Genomic DNA, 20,677 nt, shown 5'->3' with positions numbered 1-20,677 from the left:
TAACAAAGATGACAGCAGAAATAAATAAAATTGGGGCCAAAAAAACAATAGAAAAATCAACAAAACTAAGAGCTGGTTTTGATAAAATAAAATCCAAAATCCTTTAGCCAGTCAAACTAGAAAAGAGAAGACTCAAATAAACAAAATCAGAAGTGAAAGAGAAGACATGACATCTGATACCACATAAATATAAAGAATCAGAAGAGATTACTATAAACAATTGTTGCCAACTAATTGGGAAAACCTAGATGAAATGGATGAATTCCTAGAAACATAAACCTTATCAAGAAGGAAACATGAAAAAACAGAACATCTGAACAGACCTATTAAGGAGTAAGGAGACTGATTCAGTAACCAAAAAACTCCTAACAACAACAACAAAATCAGAAACAGTTGGTTTCACTAGTATGTGTTTAGTTGCTCACTCATGTCTGACTCCTTGTGACCCCATGGACTGGTGGGTCCATGTGGAGCCTGGCAGGCTCCTCTGTCCCTGGAATTTTCCAGGCAAGAATACTGGAATGGGTAGCCATCCCCTTTTCCAGAGGATCTTCTCAACTTAGGGATTCTCTAGTAAATTCTACAAACGTCTGAAAATAAGTTAACAACAATCCTTCTTAAACTCTTGCAAACAACCAAAGAGGAGAAACTCATTTTACCAGACTAGCATTACCCTGATACCAAAGCCACATACAGACACAGACCATACAATGAAAGAAAACTACAGGCCAACATACCTGATGGATACAGATATAAAAATACTCAGCAAAGTACAAGCAAATTCAACAGCACATTAAAAAGTCACCATGATCAACTGAAATTTATCCCCAGGGTGCAAGAATGGTTCAACAACTGCAAATCAACAAATGTGATTTAACACAATGAAAGTTTAAAATCATATTATTTCAAAGATGCATAAAAAATATTTAACAAAAATTCCACATGCTTTCACGATGAAAACTTTCAACAAAGAGAGTAGAAAAGAAATGTACATCAACATAATAAAAGCCAGACAACAGTAAATATCACACTCAATGGTGAAATGCTTGAAGTCTTTCTTGTAAGATCAGGAATAAGTTAAGGATGCCCATTCTTACCATTCCTATTCAAAATAACACTGGAAGTGTTAACCAAAGCAACTAGGCAAGAAAAGAAAATAAAAGGCATTCAAATCAGAAAGAAAGAAGAATGTGTCTCTGTCTGCAGATAACATGATCTGCTATGTAAAACATCCTAAAGACTATACCAAAAAACTAACCAATAAATTCAGTAAAATTACAGGATAAAAAACCAACATACAGAAACCAAAGCATTTCTATTCATTCCCTAGGAAATATCTGAAAAATAATGAAAACAAACCCCTATATAATAACACTGAAAACAATAAAATACTTACAAATATATTAACCAAGCAGGTGAAAAATCTGTATTCTAAAAACCATAAGACACTAAGAAGTTGAAGACACAAATAAATGGGATTATAGCTCATATTCATAAACTGGAAGACAATATTGTTTTAAAAAAATAGCCATACTACCCAAAGCCATCTATAGATTTAATGCAATCCCTATGAAAATCCCAACTGCATTTTTTTACAGAAATAGAAAATAATTGTTAAATTTGTATGGAACCATGAAAGACGCAAATAGCCAAAAAAATCGTGAGAAAGAAAAAAAAACACACTTCCCGATTTTTACCTATATTACAAAGATATAACAATCAAAACAGTATGATATTGGCATTAAAAACTGACATAGATCAATGAAACAGAATTGAGAGCCCAGAAATAAACCCATGTATATAATATGTGGTCAACCAATATTTGACAAGGTAGTCAAATATACTCAATTGAGAAAACCCAGTCTCTACAATAAATATTGCTGGGAAAATTGGATATTTACATGCAAAAAAATGAACTGAAACTCTCTCTTACACCACTCACAAAAATGAACTCAGAAATGGATTATTAAAGACGTAAATGTGAGACCTTAATCATAAAACTCCTAGAAGAAAATAAGATTAAAAGATCCTTGACATTTTCTTGTCAATGAATTTTTTCAGATATGGCACCCAAAGGAAGAATCAACAAATGAGTCTACATCAAACTGAAAAGCTTTTGCACAGCAAAAGAATCAACAAAATGAAAAGGCAATCTATAGAGTAGGAGAATATATTTGCAAATCATGTATTTCATAAGGGCTAATATCCAAAATATATAACTCATAAAATTCAATAACAAAAAGCAAATAATCTGATTAAAAATGAACAAAGGACCTGAATAAGACATTTTTCCAGAGAAGACATACAAATGGCCAACAAGCACATGAAAAGATACTCGACATCACTAATTATCAGAAAAATGCAAATCAAAACCTCAATGAGATACCACCTCCCCCCTCAGAAAAATAAGAGATAAGATAGTATATTAAAGAGCAGAGACATTACTTTGCCAACAAAGGTCCGTCTAGTCAAGGCTATGGTTTTTCCAGTGGTCATGTATGGATGTGAGAGTTGGACTGTGAAGAAAGCTGATTGCCGAAGAATTGATGCTTTTGAACTGTGGTGCTGGAGAAGACTCTTGAGAGTCCCTTGGACTGCAAGGAGATCCAACCAGTCCATTCTAAAGGAGATCAATCTAGGGTGTTCATTGGAAGGACTGATGCTAAAGCTGAAACTCCAATACTTTGGCCACCTCATGCGACGAGTTGACTCACTGGAAAAGAGTCTGATGCTGGGAAGGATTGGGGGCGGGAGGAGACAAGGACAACAGAGGATGAGATGGCTGGATGGCATCACCGACTCGATGGACATGAGTTTGAGTGAACTCTGGGAGTTGGTGATGGACAGGGAGGCCTGGCGTGCTGTGATTCATGGGGTCGCGGAGTCGGATAGGACTGAGTGACTGAACTGAACTGACTGAAGTGTTGAGAAGAACGTGAGAAAAGGAAACCCTTCTGTATTTTTGACAGGAATATAAATCAGTACAGCACTACGGAAAACAGTATTGACATTCCTCAAAAAATTAAACCGCCATATGATCCAGCAATCCCACTCCTGGGTATACATCCAAAGGAAATGAAATCACTATGTCAAAGAGACTTCCATATTCCCTGTGTTCATTACAGCATTATTCACAGTAATGAAGACACAGAAACAACCAAAGTGTCCACTGATAAATAAATGGATAAAACGGATATATACACATACACTAGAATATCAGTCAGTCATTTTTTAAAAATGAAGGAAATTCTGCTATTTGGGACACATCAATAAAACCTGAGAGCTGAAGTACGTTAGAGAAAAACATTTACTCTATGATATCACTTATATATGGAATGTATAGCACAAACTCATTGAAACAGAGAATGGCGTTTGCCAGGGGCTTGGGACTGATGATGGGAAAGGTTGGGGGCGGGAGGAGAAGGGGACAACCGAGAATGAGATGGCTGGATGGCATCACCCACTCTGTGGACATGAGTTTGAGTGAACTCCGGGAGTTGGCGATGGACAGGGAGGCCTAGCGTGCTGTGATTCATGGGGTCGCAGAGAGTCGGACACGACTGAGCGACTGAACTGAACTGAACTGAACTGGGACTGAGGAAATGGGAAGAGGCTGGTCAAGAAGTAAAAATCTCCAATTGTGAGATGAATTAATTCTGGGGATCTAATGTACAGCGCAGTGACTACAGTTAAAGCTATTATATAGTTGAAAGTCACCATGAGAGTAAATCTTAAATGTTCTCACCACACACCCACACACAAGTGGTAATTATGTGAGGTGACAGAGGTATTAACTAACTGCACTGTAGTACAGTACATTTCAGAATACATACATGTACCAAATAATCACTTTACACATCTTCAACTTACATAATGTTATACATCATTATTCTCAAGAAATCTGAGAAAAGAGCAAGATCTTTAAAAAGAAACAATGTAAAATGACAAATTAACATCTTTTTAAAACTTGAAATACAAATGAAATTTTAAAATACACCATGTATTATTTGTCCTGTTCAAAAGTCTTGCATAATAAATATTCCAGATGTAGAAAAATTCCACTCATTTTATATTGACATTGGTCAAATACAAAGAGTATCAAAAAAAGAATCCCTCAGGTGAAGTATTAGGGCACACGTTACCTCTATAATAGCCTATAATATTTTTAATGATAAACTGCTTACTCTGGTTTTGGTTTTGCTTTGAAATACTGCTTTTAGTATTCAGATTTTATATTAAGTTCTTATTTCATACTGGAGTATTCCGCAAAAACATTCATATCTTCAATTCCTTAGTATTCAGAAAAAAAAAAAAAAACAACAACCTACAGTCTATCAGTGAATATTCCGAACTTGAAAACACCATCAAACATTATTGGGTAATATTTACATATACAACATTGAGATCTCATAGTAAGGTTAACAGTACTACACAAAATACTAAATTGTAACTGCCAATTTACCGATTTATTCTGCTCCCAAACTTGTTATTTCCTAGAACACCACTCATAGGATTTATAATTAATATAAACTTATTTTACTCCTAAGAATACCTGTTAGCAGCAGATAGAGGATGAAAACATATTTATAAGATGGCAACAACTACGAGTAAGACCAGCTTATTAATCGTGATTCCGCTTTTCTCCCAGATGTTTCAGTTCCCAGACCTTTCCTTTCTAGTCAGTGTGTCAGCATGCCTCATTCTTGCTTTCCCCTTGATGTCAGTAGAACTCTTAAAACAAATGGTAACCAACAGTATTGACTGTTAAGCTTTAACTCTCAGGAAATTTTAAATTCCTTTTTCCCGTTTTCCTATTTAAATGATTTTCCTCAGCTTTTGGAATTCGAATAAACGTAAAATTTCCTGAGAAGTGCTAGGAATGCCTTCCCACATGGAAATCCTATTTTATCCAGAGATCACTGCTTTGAGCCTCCAGAATCTGTCCCAAAGTAAACAGCATCCACTGGGAGTTACTAATCAGCAATATTCAACCAATCTTCCTATTTCATCTCCCTTGTATCCCAATTTCCAGAGATATCTGGTATTGCCTAGTTTCTGAGCTTTTTGAGGATTTACAAGGTAAATCTGATCTTCTGCCAATTTAGGGTTCATGAGTCTTGCGTGTCTAAATAAACTGCCGTTCTTGTTTAGGCTTTTCAGTTTTGGGTGTCTAGATAAATTGCCACTCATTCTTGTTTAGGCTTTTCAGTTTTGGGTGTCTAGATAAATTGCCACTCATTCTTGTTTACGCTTTTCAGTTTTTCAAACTGTACTGCTCATCTTCTTTCCCAATGTTCTGTCCTTTGGATCTTCACTGTAGTTTCAGGAGGGTTTCAATAGGGAGCTAGATCAGAAGTTAATTTACCATCTTAATCCAATAAGAATGTTCACTTTTAACTAGTGTCTTAAGTGGCTGTGTTACATGGAGTCTCAAAACACACTTTCAAACACTAAACTGGAGGACAGTCAGTAGAAAGTACCCAGAATAGTGAACACAATGAGAAATACTTGAAGCTAAGGAGATTTACAAAGGAGAATATGCTGGGAGCCGCAACAGCTACTTCAATAGCTAAAGAGCTAACAGGGGAAGAGAAGTTAGGCTTGTCCTCTATGCCTCCAAGGAAAGCTAGAACCAGTGTGGGAAAACTGCAGGCCAGAGATCTTGTACAAGACTGAGAACTTCAACTCTCCCAAAATGAAATGAACTGCCCCGGGAAGCCAGAAATGCCAGAACAGGCTGCACTGCTACCACTTATTCGGGGTACCACCAATAGCATCTAAGCCCCAGATGGTTGTGTGGTCCAACTGGTGGCTGAGGCAAGACTCATACACATGAAAAACAAAGCTAATGGATAATTAAAAGCAAGAATGATTTTTCAAAGAGAGTCATTTTAGGCACATAAATACAAAGCATTTTAGGCACACAAATACAAAGTTCTCAAATACAAAGCACTGTCTACACTTCGAAAATATCATGGTAATGACTGCCTGGTCCTAAACTTCCCTTTCTCAATTAGAATATAATTTCTTTCTACACAGAATCTGAACTCAGATGTGCTTTTATCCCAAGATTTCAGTGGAAAAGTAACAAAGTGATGAGTTCCCATGAGCCACAAACTTTAAGTCGGACACAACTGAGCAACTGAACTGAACTAAACTGAAGCCATCACTTCTTTACCTAAAATGCATGTTGGCTTAAAAACAGGTCCCCCCACTTCTATTCTGCTCCCCTAGTCCAAACAAGGAACAAAGAAGACACCAGAGAAGATGGAGCATAGCGACCAAGGGGAACGTGGCATATTGTGAGGCTGTAGCAGTAAGCAGAGAGGCCAGATCACAGTGAGGGGCTGGAAGGGTTCAAACTAAATATTTCTGGCTTATCCTAAGCATAATGGTAAATAATAGAAAAGTTTCAATAGGAGTTTGACATGATCACATTTTATATTTTTTAAAATAGTTTTTGTGTGAAAAATAAAGTAGAAATATCACTATTTGTTGCTGTTTAGTCACTAAGTCATGTCCAACTCTTTACAACTCCATGGACTGTAGCCCACCAGGCTCCTCTGTCCATGGGATTTCCTAGGCAAAAACACTGCAGTGGACAGCCACTTCCTTTTCCAGAGGATCTTTCCAACCCAGGGATCAAACTTGTACCTCCTGCACTGGCTGCTGCTGCTGCTGTCACTTCAGTCGTGTCCGACTCTATCTGACCCCATAGACAGCCGCCCACCAGGCTCCCCCATCCCTGGGATTCTCCAGGCAAGAACAATGAAGTGGGTTGCCATTTCCTTCTCCAATGTGTGAAAGTGAAAGTGAAGTCGCTCAGTCATATCCAACTCTTAGCAACCCCATAGACTGCAGATTACCAGACTCCTCTGTCCATGGGATTTTCCAGGCAAGAGTACTGGAGTGGGTTGCCATTGCCTTCTCTGCCTGCACTGGCAGGCAGATTCTTTATCACATTTAGGCAGATCAGTTAGGAAGTGGAATCCAGATGAGAGATAAAGGTAGTTTGGACTTAGATAACAGAAGTAGAAATGAAGTAACCAGGTCTGAGAAGGTCTACCTAAAAGGTAGAATTAAGAGAATGTTGAGAGGTCTTAAAGATGATTCCCAGTATCCTGCATGAGGATCTGGATAAATGGTGGTACCAATTCCCAGGGAAGTATATACTACCAGATACAAGTTCAGTTCAGTTGCTCAGTCGTGTCCGACTCTTTGCGACCCCATGAATCACAGCACGCCAGGCCTCCCTGTCCATCACCAACTCCCAGAGTTCACTCAAACTCATGTCCATCGAGTCGGTGATGCCATCCAGCCATCTCATTCTCTGTCGTCCCCTTCTCCTCCCGCCCCCAATCATTCCCAGCATCAGAGTCTTTTCCAGTGAGTCACATGAGGTGGCCAAAGTATTGCAGTTTCAGCCTCAGCATCAGTCCTTCCAATGAACACCCAGGATTGATCTCCTTTAGAATGGACTGGTTGGATCTCCTTGCAGTCCAAGGAACTCTCAAGAGTCTTCTCCAACACCACAGTTCAAAAGCATCAATTCTTCGGCAATCAGCCTTCTTCATAGTCCAACTCTCACATCCATACATGACCACTGGAAAAACCATAAACTTGACTAGACAGACCTTGGTTGGCAAAGTAATGTCTCTGCTTTTTAATATACTATCTAGGTTGGTCTTAACTTTCCTTCCAAGGAGTAAGCGTCTTTTAATTTCATGGCTGCAATCAGCATCCACAGTGATTTTGGAGCCCAAAAAAATAAAGTCTGACACTGTTTCCACTCTTTCCCCATCTATTTCCCATGAAGTGATAGGACCAGATGCCATGATCTTTGTTTTCTGAATGTTGAGCTTCAAGCCAACCTTTTCACTCTCCTCTTTCACTTTCATCAAGAGGCTTTTTAGTTCCTCTTCACTTTCTGCCATAAGGGTGGTGTCATCTGCATATCTGAGGTTATTGACATTTCTCCCGGCAATCCTGATTCCAGCTTGTGCTTCTTCCAGCCCAGCGTTCCTCATGATGTACTCTGCATATAAGTTAAATAAGCAGGGTAACAATATACAACCTTGACGTACTCCTTTTTCTATTTGGATACAAGTTAGGAATCCCTTTTTGAGTGAGTTAGGTTTGAAAACCTTAATCACCTAACTGTGAATGTCTCACAGGCTCCACTTCATCATTTCTCACTAAACATCTCCATTAAAGCTTCAAACTCAGGATCCTGGCAATCAAAATCTGCATCTTTCTTCTGCATCTGCTCCATTTGCTGATTAATTAATGCAATCAATTATGAGGAATATTATAGATGGGGTTCCTGCCCGCAATAAAGAATACTGGAATATATAACACCTGACATATGTCTCTGATAAAATTCTACCAGATCACAGGGAAGGGCTGGAAGGGAGGATTCACAGATTCACCCATAATACTGCAGGTATCCCTTCCACAAAGGTTAACCTTAAAAAGTTAACTCCTAATTCTACAAACATTTAAAACAAAATGTATCTGAAAACAAATACAAAAGAATTAAAGGATGCTTTCATCCACAGACTGCTTTGCTAGGAGTAAGATAGCTTTTGGAATAGATCCAAAGAAAGTAGATTCTAGAGTTAAATGTCAATTCTTAATTAATTGTCCTGTTTCCCTGAAGTAAAAAGTTCAAGTTAGTTATTTTGCAACAATCTTTGTGTACTGTTATGGCCCAACACCGCCCCCTGCTGGAACTCATCAGAGGCAAAATGATCTTATTCCTAATCAAGTTTATGAAAAAGTTTTGAGTTTCTGAAAGAAAATGAAAAGGGATTATGTTTATTTTATCCTTTTTAGTCCATCGCATTTGAGTAAAAATCAGTGGTAAAGAGAAAAGGAAGGAAAACCACCTTACTGCTTCCCACAGTACAAAGCACAAAAACATTTACTTTTTGGTTACTGGGTAATGGAAAGGTAACCCTGAAGAGAGCAGGAGGGATTTTTTGAGGTGAGGTGTACCCTGATTATAGCAGTAGTCACACAAATCTATACGTGTATTACAATTTAAAGAACAAAACCAAAGGGTAAAATAGTCTATTGTACTGCATGATAATTTTTTAAAAGACAGATACAGAATAACAGGATAAAAATACTCAGTGCCACATGTTTATAGAAAGGAAGAAAAATCCTAAAGTTAGAATGCAAAAACATTCACATAAAATTCAAGTTTTGCTGTTTATACCTCAGTTTGAGCTACAGAAAGGTCCTGATCTGACACAAGCATGCTGAAATGTTTAATATGGACTTGGAAGCTTTTCTAAAGGTTAATGATGTACACCAGCAGTAAAATCACTTTGTCCCTAGCAGAGACAAGTCTGATGAAAGGTAAAAATCTATTACCGAAAACTAGGAGTTAATATTCACCTTCAGGTGAATAACCTCAAAAGAAGAATTATAAAGGCATTTTATGTCAGTGTGTTTAGTCTTACTCAAAAAGCTGGAGCATAAACAGTCCAGGCTGGATACTCAGCATCTATGTAATCTTGGTATTTTGGATACCAGGGAAATCCCATACAGATTTAAGTTATATTCAAGTTCCAAGAGTCTGGAGCACCCAAACCATCTGGGGACCTTTCAAGTGCATCTGTAGTTGACAAATGAAATAAGGTACCAAGAGCCCACACAATGGATCACCAGGTGAGAGAGCCCAGATGACCAAGTGACCCAAACTGAGAGTAAAAGCCACATTAACACCTTTGTTCCTTCCATCTCTCCTGATATTACGCTTGTTGTTTACCATGGGGTATGGGCTGTAACAGTGATGAGGAAATATTAAACAGGGAGTTTACGAAAGATGTTAGAATTGGAGCGGAAGGGGAAGAGAGAGAGTCTGGCAAGCATGAGATCTTAGTTTTCTAAGATTTGGTTGAGTCATATTGCTTTCTGTTTGTCTACACTTCCCCACTGATCGCAGAGAGGCCAGTTATTGAGAGGGATCACAGTACCCACAACAACATAACACTTCCAACTTCAGGGGAGTAGTTGAAAAAATAATGGTACAGTAATAAGAGAATAATATTGGTCATTTCCCACTCTTCACTAATTAATGACATGGATATCTTTGCACTAAACTTGCCTGTCAGAAGCAGCAGTATTCACAGCATACCAGAGTAATTGCCAAAGTATCCAACGAGATACTCAGCATAACAGAACAATCCAGACCTCTGCAATGATGCAAAATCACCCCCATCTTACCATCTGCCATGACAAGTAATTTCCCCAAAAGATTGAAAACACAGAAAACAAGCACTGAAATCAAACAAGAGGAAAAAAAAAAAGCAGATTAGATCATAAACAAGTTTGGGATCTGGGAACCTATCCAGGTAAACTTATTTAGTCTGAATTCTAGCACATAATTTTAAAACTCCAAGATTTCCAAAACCTAAGACAAAAACTCCCACATACCTTCAATCAGGAAATGGCTCTTTGAAATCACATTTTTAGAAAGGTAAATGTGATCATTAATACATGCCTAAATTACACAATTCTTTTAAGCCTCATATTTTATGTGAATGACAAAAAACACTGAAGCAAACTGATGGTTCCTCAAAAAATCAAACCAAGAATTACCCTGTGCTGTGCTTAGTCATTCGGTCATGTCCGACTCTTTGCAACCCGATGGACTGTAGCCCACCAGGCTCCTCTGTCCATGGGGATTCTCCAGGCAAGAATACTAGAGTGGGTTGCCATGCCATCCTCCAGGGGGTCTTCCCAACCCAGCGATCAAACCCAGGTCTTCTGCATTGCAGGTGGATTCTTTACCATCTGAGACACCAGGAAAGTCCAAGAATACTGGAGTAGGTAGCCAATCCCTTCTCCAGGGGGTCTTCCTGACCCAAAAATCAAACCAGGGTCTCCTCCATTGCAGGCAGATTACTTACCAGCTGTGCTACTGGGGAAGCCCAAGAATTATCCCATGACCCAGCAATTCCATTTATGGCATACACTCAAGAGAACTCAAACAATAACTGTGTACCAATGTTTACAGAAGCACTATTCATAATAGCGAAAAGATGGAAACCACCCACATATCTATGAACTAATGAATGGATAAACAAAATGTGATATATGCCTACAATGGAATGTTATTTAGCCTTAAAAAGGAAGAAAATTCTGCAATATGCCACAAGGATGAACCTGAAAGACACGATACAAAGCAAAACAAATGGGACACAAAGAGAAATACTGTCTTCCAGAGACAAAGTGGAGAGGCGGTTACCAGGGGCTGGGGACAGGGGAACTGGGGCGTTACTGTGGAACAGGCTATACAGGATTTCAGTGCAGGAAGACAAAGGTTCGGAGAGGATGGTGGCGACAGCTGCACAACAAAATGAAGGCACCTAATATCACTGAATAGTACACTTAAATGGTTAGAACGCTACATTTCACGTTATGGGTATTTTACTACAATTTAAAAAGAAAAGCAAATACTAGAGCAAGAAACACACACTCCTCCTGACAAATCAGGCCACATGGAAATAATAAAGCTTCAGGTATTGCATGTAAATTAGAATTTTACATGGAAGCTATTTTTCGAGGGAGCTATGATATATAGTTTTCCTCAATTACTCAAAATGTTCAGAGACCCTAAAAATACCTGCATTACCACTACCTTTAAATCAATGAAATGAGAAAAACAAACACCAAATAATGTTAATAGGATTTTATAAAACTACTATTCCCAGCATTTCACAGTCAATACAGAACCAGCATAGTTACACTCAAGCTCTGCACACATAAAATCTTCAAATAAACTTCTGTGGGCATGCATTCAGTTCAGTTCAGTTCAGTTCAGTTCAGTCGCTCAGTCGTGTCCGACTCTCCGCGACCCCATGAATCACAGCACGCCAGGCCTCCCTGTCCATCACCAACTCCCAGAGTACACTCAAACTCATGTCCACAGAATCGGTGATGCCATCCAGCCATCTCATTCTCCGTCGTCCCCTTCTCCTCCCGCCCCCAACCTTTCCCAGCATCAGAGTCTTTTCCAGTGAGTCAACTCGTCGCATGAGGTGGCCAAAGTATTGGAGTTTCAGCTTTAGCATCAGTCCCTCCAATGAACATCCAGGATTGATCTCCTTTAGAATGGACTGGTTGGATCTCCTTGCAGTATAAGGGACTCTCAAGAGTCTTCTCCAACACCACATTAAGTACCTCTATTTGATGACCAACTGTCCAGCACAGCTCTCAAAAAACTAATGCACTATACTAAACGTGAAGATGAGAATAAGAAAATAACTTCTAAGTGTTATAGAAAGGTTAAAGAACAAAGCTGAAGCAGATTTTAGCATGTTTTTCAAGGCAGAAAGACAGGGAGGCACAAGAGTCTGAAACAATGAACACTCTACAGGCACACTTCCGAGATATTGTGGGTTTAGCTCCAGACCGTCACAATTAAGTGCATATTGCAATAAAGTAAGTCACATGAGTTTTCTGTTTTCCCAGGGCATGTGACAGTTACGTTCACACTATGCCACAGTCTATTAACTGTGCAACAGCACTATATCTAAAACCAATACGTAAAACTTAAATAGTTCACTGCTAAAAAAAAAACAAAACAGCTAACTATCATGTGCACTTTCAGAGTCATATCTTTCTGGTGGTGGAGGGTCTTTCTCTGATGTTGGTGGCTACTGACTGATCAGGTGGTGCTAGTGGTAAAGAACCTGCCTGCCAATGCAGCAGACGTGTAAGAGACACAGGTTCGATCCCTGGGTCAGGAAGAGTCCCTGGAGAAGGGCATGGCAACCCACTCCAGTATTTTGCCTGGAGAATCCCATGGACCGAGGAGCCCAGAGGCCTACAGTTCATAGATCGCAGAGTTGAACATCACTGAAGCGACACATACACACTCTGACTGATCAGGGTATGAATGCTGAAGGTTGAGGTGGATGCAGCAATTTCTTAAAGTAAGACAACAATGAAGTTTGCTGCATCCACTGACTTTTCCTTTCCCAAATGATTTCTCTGTAGCAAGGAATGCTGCTACACAGCATTTTACCCTCAGGAGAATTTCTTTCAAAATTGGAGTTACCTCTCAAACACTGTCACCATTGTATCAAATAAGTTGATGTAATATTTTAAATACTTTGCTTTCATGTCAACAATCTTCACATAATCTTCACTGGGAGTAGGTACCATCTCAAGAAATCACTTTCTTTGCTCAACCATAAGAAGCAATTCTTCATCCATTAAAGTTATATCATGAGATCACAGCAATTCAGTCACATCTTTAGACTCCACTACTAATTCTAGCTCTCTTGCTGTTCCCACCATATCTAAAATTATGTCCTCCACCAAGTCTTAAAGTTGAAATCAACCTCTTCCAAAGTGAAAGTGAAAGTCGCTCAGTCGTGTCCAACTCTTTGTGACCCCATGGACTGAGCCTGCCAGGTTCCTCTGTCCCTGGGGAGTCTCCAGGCAAGAACACTGTAGTGGGTTGCCATGCCCTCCTCCAGGGGTTCTTCTCAACCCAGGGATTGAACCCAGGTCTCCCACATTGCAGGCGGATTCTTTACCAACTGAGCTACTCAGGAAGCCTGACAGTGTAATACCTGCTTTCATTTGAACACTTACAGGCCACTGCAGGGTTATCAATTAGTCTAATTTCAATATTACATTTCAGGGACTATGGAAGCCCAAGCAGAGGGGGAGAAACAGGGTAACAGTCAGTTGGTGGAACAGTCAGAACACAAAAGTTTCTCAATTAATTTCACTGTCTTATATGGGCACAGTTCATGACACCCAAAAACAATTACAATGGCAACATCAAGGATCACGGTTGACAGATCACCATAACAAATTAATAATAATGACAAAGTTTGAAATATTGTGAGAATTATCACAATGTAACATAAAGACACAAAGTGAGCAAATGTTGTGGGAAAATGGCGCCAATAGAGTTGTTTGATGCAGGTTTGCATCAGAGACCTTCAATTTGTAAAAAACACAATAATCAAAGCACAATAAAATAAGACTTGCCAGTAAAGCTAAACACAGTACAAGCAACTCAGACTAACCAGGGAACTACCACGTCAGTTTCTGTAATTCCTATCATTTAAGAACAGTATCCCAAACGACCACCCAGAAGCCTTTTAAGGAAAACATTCACAGTACTGACCACATAAAAACGTAAAACATTAGAATAGTAAAATACAAAAAAAAGTTGAGCCTGGTCTTTCACACTTAGTAATTCACTCTGAATTACTCCCACAGATCTGTATAACATGGTCTCCAGGAAAAGTCAAAATTAAGCTCATGTGCTTCCCATTTAAAGGAACTTGAGTAATCCCGAAGACTGTCATACACCTGATGAAAGACTTGACCTAGAATATATAAAGCACTCTTACAACTCAATGGTAAACAACAGCTTAGTTTTTAAATGGGCAAAGGAATGAACAGACATTTCTCCAAAGAAGATATGCACGTGGCCAACAGCACACACAAAGATGCTCAACATTAGCCATCAGGGAAATACAAATCAAAACCACGAGACAATGCTTCACACCCCCTAGGACAGCTAGAATTTAAACAAAATAAAAAAGATAATAAGCGTTGGCAAGGATGTGAAGAAATCAGAACCTTTATACACTGCTTACAGGAATATAAAATGGTGCAGCTGCTTTAATAAAAAAAAAAAAAAAAGTCTGGTAGTTCTTCAAAATGTTAAATGTAGAATTACCATATGACCCAGGAATCCTACTCTTACATACATAGCAAAGAGAAATGAAATCGTTATGCTCACACAAAAAAACGTGTACACCAATGTTCACAGCAGCATTATTTAGGATAACCAAAACAACTGAAATACCCATCAACAGGACCAATGGATAAATAACTGGTGGTATATCCACATAGAGAAATAATATTTAGCAATAAAAAGAAATGAAGTGCTGATATGCTTCAACATGTTAAGCGAAAGAAGACCACACCGTTTATAATTTTATCAGCCTATTCTAGAATTGTCCAGAATAGACAAATATATTTATATATTCAGCAGATTAGTAGTTCCTTAGAGCTAAAAGTGGGGTAGGGTAAGGAGGAACTCAAGGGAGACTGCTAATGGGTATAAGGTTTCTTTCAGGGGCGATGAAAATATTTTAAAATCGTGGTTGTTGGTTGTACAACTTTGTGAATGCACTGAAAAGCAATGTGTATTTTAAAATTCCATGGTGTGTGAACTGTATCTCAATCAAGCTGTTATTTTTCAAAAGGACTGCAGGTTGGGCTTTTTCCCCAAAATTTTAACTCCATTCCCCCTCCCCCCCCCCCCAGTTCCTAAAAGAGTGTCTGGCAATACCAGAATTCACTAAATTCTGACTGAATGGAAAAATAAAATCCCAAATGTGGGTAAACCATTGTAAAACACTATCATAGCCAAAGAGAGGAAATTACTGCAGGATGGCATGACAGGGGCATACAGCATGTATGTGTATGTGTGTTTCCCATGAAAGGAGATGAGACTGAAAACTTCAGCAGAAACAAGACTTTGAAGTGTCTTCAGTCCAGCCAAAGGAATTTGTACTATCCTGAATCAATGGGAAGGCCTGTAAGGTTTTAAGTAGAGGATTAACAGTCAGATCTGTGTTTTAAATGTGTAAGATCTTAGACCAGAAACTATAAAACTCCTAGAGGAGAACATAGGCAAAACACTCTCTGACATAAATCACAGCAGGATCCTCCATGACCCATCTCCCAGAATACTGGAAATAAAAGCAAAAATAAACAAATGGGACCTAATTAAAATTTAAAGCTTCGGCCAAGCAAAGGAAACTATAAGCAAGGTGAAAAGACAGCCTTCAGAATGGGAGAAAATAATAGCAAATGAAGCAACTGATAAAGGATTAATCTCAAAAATATACAAGCAACTCCTGCAGCTCAATTCCAGAAAAATAAACGACCCAATCAAAAAATGGGCCAAAGAACTAAACAGACATTTCTCCAAAGAAGACATACAGATGGCTAACAAACACATGAAAAAATGCTCAACATCCCTCATAATCAGAGAAATGCAAATCAAAACCACAATGAGGTACCATTTCACGCCAGCCAGAATGGCTGTTATCCAAAAGTCTACAAGCAATAAAAGCTAGAGAGGGTGTGGAGAAAAGGGAACCCTCTTACATTGTTGGTGGGAATACATTTATGGCCTCAGTGGATAATGTTTTCCATATCCCATAGGTTTTAAGACTTTGTATTTTTGTTATCTTTCTATAATGATGTTGTTTTTAAATGCCATGTATTCAGTGACTGATATAAACACATTGTAAATTTCAGTTTTCTAATAAAAAATTTTAAAAAAACGTGTAAGTTCAAGTAGAGAGTTGCTGCTTATATCCAAAGGTGAAGGAAAGCAATGCCCCTCAGGTGAGAATAAAGAGGAATGAGGGGAAGAGACCAGGAAAAGTAGCAAAATATAATACTTGCGGATTTTTTAAATTACAGCCCTTTCCACACACGCACAGACTGACAAACACGCATTCGCACGCTTATACAAACACCCGAAAATCACTCAAACGCTGAAAATCACTTCTATGGTCAGCCCCCTTATGGAGCTCAGCTGTGATGGAGACGAACGATCGTGAACACCGAGCCAGAGTATTCTTTTATACAATCATCTGGGCAGGGCCTCTCTCGGACTGTTGTAACCTGGGACCACCGACAAAGTGCACAGTTCCGCCTCTTCACAAATGTGCTCCTGGACACGCTCACCAAGGACCACGGGGCAAGGTCACGATTAGCCCTCCTCGGGTCCCCCAATCACGCAGCTCCAGGAGGTGCTGCAACAACAAGGAGGTGGCCCCTGACGTGCTGCCCTGGCAACAGTCCGCCGCTCGCGCAAAAGCGGTCTCCAGAACGAAGGCAACAAATGCTTTTGGAGTAGGACTGACCCGACTCTCTTCTCCCGGGTGGACGCTAACCTGCCAGGCGCAGAAACACCGCGCCACAGAGCGCGTGCCGGCCCCTTCCGGAAGTGGAGTGTGTGAGTGGGTGGGGCAAAGGCCGGCGGGTGGACACGCCCCGCGAGGAGCAGTCGAGACTTCCGGCGTCACCTCCTCTCGGGGCTAGAGCAGTCAGGACGTGCGGAAGCCGCTGAGCGATTGCAAAATCCCGGCGCCAAAGCGGCGGCATCTCAGGCTGGAATTGGTTGCGCTGCACGGCTTCTTAGAAGCTTGTCGAGCGCGAGAAGGGGACATTTGTCTTCTCAAATCTCAGCTTTTTGTTTTGTGCACCCCATTAGCCCCCAACATACTGTCAGTCCATCAGCGGTTGCCTAGGAAATTTAAAACCACTGGTTCCTATTGCTCCTCGCGGGGATCTGGCGCTTCGATTCACCTCCAAGGATGCGAAACCACGGGCCATCTGAGCCCCGCTCTGGCACTGAAGTCCATCTTGCCGATTCGACTGAGAAACTTAACAACGCGAATTTTTTTTATCCATTAAATGTTAAATTCTTACTGTGCTCCATGGATTGTTAAGAAAAAATGTAACGGTCTCCGTTCTCGTGGCGTTTAAGCAAAATGCATTAGTAGTAGTAATTACTTAATAGATTTGTCATAAGGATGTAAAGCGATCAGACTCGTCTGGCAGTATGTAAGTGTTCAATAAATGCTATTTATTATTTTCATCTTGATTATTCCATTATCATTATCGCTACTATTAACGTCACCCTTTGCTTTAATGACAAGTTTGAAGTTCAAGTATTACCTACCACCCAGGCCCTTGGATTCTTTAATCAAAAGAAACTGATAGAGGCCAGAGAGAAACAAAGCAGACCATAGGGAAAAGAGAATTAGTAAGCTCAAAGGCAGAAACCTAGAAATGATACAAGTAGATGAGAAAATTAATATTAAAAAGAAGAAAAAGAAAGAAAATGGGGACATTTTGACACAGCTACTTTGAGAAAACAATTGAGCAAGCCATTACATCTTATCATAAAACATAAGTGTAAACTAGACAATATTTACCTCAAAGACTAATAAAATTCGTATTAGGCAGGTTGGAATGAATGTCTTTTGTTACTTAGCTTACATACTGTCATCATGAAATTGAGTCCTGCCTAGTTTGTTTACAAGAAATTTTACAGTAAAACTTTCAGTTTTAAACCTGGAAAAGTTTTTTGTAATCTTTCCCAAAATGTCATCTTTAATCCAAAGGCTATGCTTCCCCTATATGTTTTCTAATGGGAAATTGCATGCATCTACTATAATTTTATATATAAAACTTGTATCTGTTATAAAAAATTGTACCTGCTCAAATATGTTGGTTGTTGAAAACGGGGACATTTTATAATGATAACGAGGTTAAATCATCAAGAAAATTTAACAATTCTAAACTTGTATGCTTTTGAACTGTGGTGTTGGAGAAGACTCTTGAGAGTTCCTTGGACTGCAAGGAGATCCAACCAGTCCATCTAAAGGAAATCAGTCCTGAATATTCATTGAAGGACTGATGCTGAAGCTGAAACTCCAATACTTAGGCCACCTGATGAGAAGAACTGACTCATTGGAAAAGACCGTAATGCTGGAAAGATTGAAGGCAGGAAGAGAAAGGGACAACAGAGGATGAGATGGCCGGATGGCATCACCGACTCAATGGACATGAGTTTGAATAGGCTCTGGGAGTTGGTGATGGACAGGGAGGCCTGGCATGCTGCAGTCCATGGGATCACAAAGAGACATGACTGAGTGACTGAACTGAAACGTGAATGCAACATATATCAGAGGTTTGATATATGTGAAATAAAAACTCCAAGGAGAATTAGAAAAATCAACAACTACAGTGAGTAACATTCATCTCTCAGTAATCAGAATTAGATAAAAACCTCGATAATAGATCCATGAAATTTTCCATTTAAATAAGTATATAGAAGACTAGAAAAAGATTATCAACTTGCCCAATTTATAGAACACTTGACCTATTTATCAGCCACCTTGACCTAATATCTCCTAGAACACTGCACTCAATAACTATAGAATACTAAACCATATGCTAGTCTATGAAACAAATCTCAATAAATTTTAAAAGACTGAAATCAGGCTTTATACTTTCTAATAATAGTGAAATTAAGTTAGAAATAAGTAACAGGAAAATATTTGAAAATTCCCTAAATAGTTGGAGATATTTACTGGACAATTTAGAACTTTAAATACTTGTTTTCAAAGAGAAGAAATGTGAAAATCTGAGTTTCCATCGTAAGCTAGAAAAAGTGATCAGCATCATGGCATTATGAGATGCCTCTCCTTTGATCCACAACCAGAAAACATCCATAACTCAACAGAGGTGTCTCTGCCCAACACATCAGGCTGGCCAGAGAATGCCACACATTTGCACACTTAAAGGTGGGTGGATGGAACACATGGAAGAAGTGGAACTGGGGAAACAAACAGGTAAGAATTCTGGAGTGGGTTGCCACTTTCTTCTCCAGAGATCTTCCCAACTCAGGGATCAAACCCATGTCTCCTGCATAAGCAGATGGATTCTTTACCACTGAACCACCTGGGAAGCGGGACGGATGGGGCAAAGGACGAAAAAGTGATGATTGTCAAATAATGCAGCTTAGGTAAGAGAACGATTGCCTAGAAAATCCCTTGGATGGAGGAGCCTGGTGGGCTGCAGTCCGTGGGGTCGCTAAGGGTCGGACACGACTGAGCGACTTCACTTTCACTTTTCACTTTCACACATTGGAGAAGGAAATGGCAACCCACTCCAGTGTTCTTGCCTGGAGAATCCCAGGGATGGGGGAGCCTGGTGGGCTTCCGTCTATGGGGTCGCACAGAGTCGGACACGACTGAAGTGACTTAGCAGCAGCAGCAGCAGGTAAGAGAAACCAAAAACTTGTGCTATGGCGCCACCTACTGGTAACCAAGAGAATATTCCCTAATTATTAATCTATTTAATCATTGTTTCCTTCAGTCCTCAAGTCATGTTCCACTCTATTGCAACCCCATGGACTGTAGTCCACCACGCTCCTATGTCCCTGGGATTTTCCAGGCAAGAATACTGGAGTGGGTTGCCATATCCTTCTCCAGGGAATCTTTCTGACCCAGGGATTGAACCCACATTTCCTGCATTAGCAGTTGGATTCTTTAACACATTAGTGAGTGAAGTGAAGTCGCTCAGTCGTGTCCGACTCTGCGACCCCGTGGACTGTAACCCACCAGGCTCCTCCGTCCCTGGGATTCTCCAGGCAAGAATACTGGAATGGGTTTCCATTTCTTTCTCCAGGGGATCTTCCTGACCCAGGAACTGAACCCAGGTCTCCCGCATTGCGGGCAGACGCTTTAACCTCTGAGCCACCAGGGAAGCCCAAAATTTTGCCACCCCAGATGGGACTCGAACCCACAATCCCTGGCTTAGGAGGCCAATGCCTTATCCATTAGGCCACTGGGGCTTTAACACATTAGGATCATGTGAAAACAAACTGGCTGAGAAACAACTCATCAAGCACCATGAAAAACCGCGGTAACATGGACTATTGTGAGCTACCTCATAGAGAATTCAGAATAGTTGTTATGTAGAAATTCAAGCTACAAGAAAACTCAGAAATGCAATTCAGTGAACTCAGGAAACAATCCATGAGCATAAGGAATGCTTTACCAAAGAAGTTGAAACTCTAAAAAAGCACCAAACAGAAATA

At 39.8% G+C, this 20,677-nt stretch overlaps 1 protein-coding gene and 1 non-coding gene across 5 annotated transcripts in view; both read right to left on the bottom strand.

Moving 5' to 3' along the window:
- COA1 (cytochrome c oxidase assembly factor 1) overlaps window positions 1-17,019 on the bottom strand; it is a 93,909-nt gene extending 76,890 nt beyond the window's left edge. The window contains exon 1 of one of the 4 annotated variants that reach the window (XM_055421136.2): window positions 16,959-17,019. The gene's annotated coding sequence lies outside the window, so the exon portion shown is untranslated. Of the gene's footprint in view, window positions 1-16,928 lie in introns of all 4 variants that reach the window. The other 3 variants (XM_055421135.2, XM_055421131.2, XM_055421132.2) reach the window with 3 other exon arrangements.
- A 3,339-nt stretch (window positions 17,020-20,358) lies between these two features.
- Window positions 20,359-20,431, bottom strand: TRNAR-CCU (transfer RNA arginine (anticodon CCU)). Its single transcript has one exon. It is a non-coding gene; the product is annotated as a tRNA-Arg (tRNA).
- Between the last annotated feature and the right edge of the window lie 246 nt (window positions 20,432-20,677).

The sequence above is a fragment of the Moschus berezovskii genome, chromosome 3, assembly GCF_049115385.1.
Source record: "Moschus berezovskii isolate FMDL1 chromosome 3, NW_MosBer_1.0, whole genome shotgun sequence".
Lineage (NCBI taxonomy): Eukaryota > Metazoa > Chordata > Mammalia > Artiodactyla > Moschidae > Moschus > Moschus berezovskii.
This window is presented reverse-complemented; position numbering and strand designations above follow the sequence as displayed.